General features: G+C 45.5%; 1 long non-coding RNA gene across 1 annotated transcript; it reads right to left on the bottom strand.

The window, feature by feature from the left end:
• Positions 1–1426: 1426 nt before the first annotated feature.
• LOC108302192 lies at positions 1427–2330 on the bottom strand. The gene is made up of 2 exons (XR_001824249.1): positions 1934–2330; positions 1427–1458 (listed from the first exon to the last, which is right to left on the bottom strand). It is a non-coding gene; the product is annotated as an uncharacterized LOC108302192 (long non-coding RNA).
• Between the last annotated feature and the right edge of the window lie 420 nt (positions 2331–2750).

Here is a 2750-nt window from a genome sequence, read left to right on the forward strand (position 1 = left end):
CACAAGGTCAGGAGTTTGAGACCAGCCTGACCAACATGGTCAAACCCCTTCTCTACTAAAAATACAAAAATTAGCCGGGAGTGGTGGTGCGTGCCTGTACTCCCAGCTACTCAGGAGGCTGAGGCAGGAGAATTGCTTGAACCTGGGAGGCAGAGGTTTTGGTGAGCTGAGATTTCATCTCTGCACTCCAGCCTGGGCGATAGAGCGAGACTCTGTCTCAAAAAAGAAAAAGAAAGCTACAGATTAAAAAAAAATTAGATCATGTCACTCTCTGCTTAAGGCCTTCAAGGGTTTCCTCATGCATTCAGTATAGAATCCACAGTCCTTAGAATGACCCAGAGGGGCTGACAGTTGAGCCTGGCGTCGTCCCATGGCAGCCTCCTGCTTGTTCAATTAGGCAGTGATGCCCTAGTCCATCCCCCACACCCGCCCTAGATTTATTTCATTTTATTTTATATTTTTTTGAGACAGGGTCTTGCTCTGTTGTCCAGGCTGGAGTGCAGTGGTGTGACCATAGCTCACTGCAGTCTCGAACTTCTGGGCTCAGGCTATGCTCCCACTTTAGCCCTTCAAAGTGCTGTGATTACAAGTATAAGCGACTATATCCAGCCCTTAGCTTTAATATTTAAAACATCCGAACATAGAGGAGTTGAAAAAGTGGTATAATGGTCACTCATACACCTGTTCCGAAATTCAATAATAACCATTTTGTCATATTTTTTTTTGTCTGTGTGCATGTGTGTATTTTGCTGAAACATTTATTTTTTGAGAGGGAGTCTCGCTCTATCACTCAGGCTGGAGTGCAGTGGCATGATCTCGGCTCACTGCAACCTCCGCCTCTTGGGTTCAAGTGATTCTCCTGCCTCAGCCTTCTGAGTAGCTGGAATTACAGGCATCTGCCACCATGCCCAGCTAATTTTTTGTATTTTTTTGTAGAGACGAGGTGTTGGGTGCCATGTTGGCCAGGCCGGTCTTGAACTCCTGACCTCAAGTGATCCTTGGCCTCCCAAAGTGCTGGGATTCCAGGCATCAGCCACTATGCCCGGCCAGCATTTAAAAGTTACTTGTAAGCCAGGCATGGTGGTGTGGGCCTATAGTCCCAGCTATTGGAGAGGCTGAGACAGGAGGATCGCTTGATCTGAGGGTATGAAGCTACGTGAGCTACAATCGTGCCACTGTTCTCCAGCCTGGGCGACAGAGCAAGACCCTGTCCCTAAAATAATAGTAATAATAATAAATAAATGAAATAAAAGTTAGCTGTCAATATCATGGCACTTGACCCCTAATGACTTCAGTGTGAATCTCCTAAAAATAAAGACATCTTTCTTTATAGCCAGCCACATGTCGCCGCCCTACCCAAGAAAATTAATAGAAAATTTCTAATATTGAGTCCACATTCAAATGAACCCAATTATTTCCTAAATGAATTTTAAAGATGTTTAATTTCCAAGTCAGGACCTTGTGGGAAGTATAAAAGTTTCTTTTTAAAGTTTTCCTATTAAAGAATAAGTGAGCTAATAACTTTGTTAAGCCCTATCCTATGTAGCTGTTAGACACGCCATACTTACAGGCACGTAGTACTTTCTATGTCCTTGTACTTTAACCAAGATATCTGTGCTGGACGTGCTCATGTCCCAGCTCTCCATTGCTTTTACCTGTTTAGAAAAGTTTTAAGTTGTTAGCCAATCGGGTTTTAGTTTAGATTGTGAGGTCTGGCTCCAGCCAACGGAGATCAGACACAGCAGTAAGGACGATCCCAAATGTGTAAGGAATAAATCTGTGTGTTTTCCTTTGTTCTTTGTACTCTCACGGCAAGATGGCTAGTGAGAGTACCCTTCCTGCAGTGTAAGAAGTAAAAATTGCATTGCTGAGAGATCCTTCGTCCCAGTGTTGATTTTTCTTCGCGGCACCAAGCATCTGTTTCCAACAGGACCCAATCAGGTTTGTACATTGTGGTTGGCTCCAGTATCTCTTTGGGGTCTTCTAATCTGGAGCTGGCACTTCACAGTGTGGTTTGGGACCAGAAGCATGAGTATCACCTGGGAACTTGCTAGAAATGCATCTTAACAGGCCCCACTCCCGAACTGAATCAAATTCTGGGTGGGGTCCAGGAATCTGTGTTTTAACAAGCCAGGTGATGTTTTTTGGTGGGTTTTTTTTGAAACAGGGTCTCACTCTGTTGCCCAGGCTGGAGTGCAATGGCACGATCTTGGCTCACTGCAGCCTCTGCCTCCCAGGTTCAAGTGATTCTCCTGCCTCAGCCTCCTGAGTAGCTGGGAAGACAGGTATGCCCCACCATGCCTGGCTAATTTTTGTATTTTTAGTAGAGATAAGGTTTCACTATGTAGGCCAGTCTGATCTGGAACTGCTGACCTCAAGCGATCTGCCCACCTCAGCCTCCCAAAGTACTGGGATTATAGGCCTGAGCCACTGTGCCTGGCCTCAGCTAGTTATCTTCATGGCTGTCTCTTCCCTTTCTTTTATTTAATAATAACAATATTGTTGTAGAGATAGGGTTCCACTATGTTGCCTGGGCTGGTCTTGAACTCTTGGTCTCAAGTGATTCACCTGCCTTGGCTCCCGCTCCCAAGGCCCTAGAATTACTGATGTGAGCCGCTGTGCCTGGCCTCTCTTTCTTCTGTGTCCTCAGTTCTCTGTCTCTTTCTTTCCCTCCCTCTGTCTCTTTTCCTCCTTTCCTTCTCTTCTCTTCCCTTTCTCCTCTGCTAAGAAACTGATTCCTTCCCTTCCTG

Source organism: Cebus imitator, unplaced genomic scaffold (genome assembly GCF_001604975.1).
Source record: "Cebus imitator isolate Cc_AM_T3 unplaced genomic scaffold, Cebus_imitator-1.0 Scaffold39, whole genome shotgun sequence".
Classification (NCBI taxonomy): domain Eukaryota; kingdom Metazoa; phylum Chordata; class Mammalia; order Primates; family Cebidae; genus Cebus; species Cebus imitator.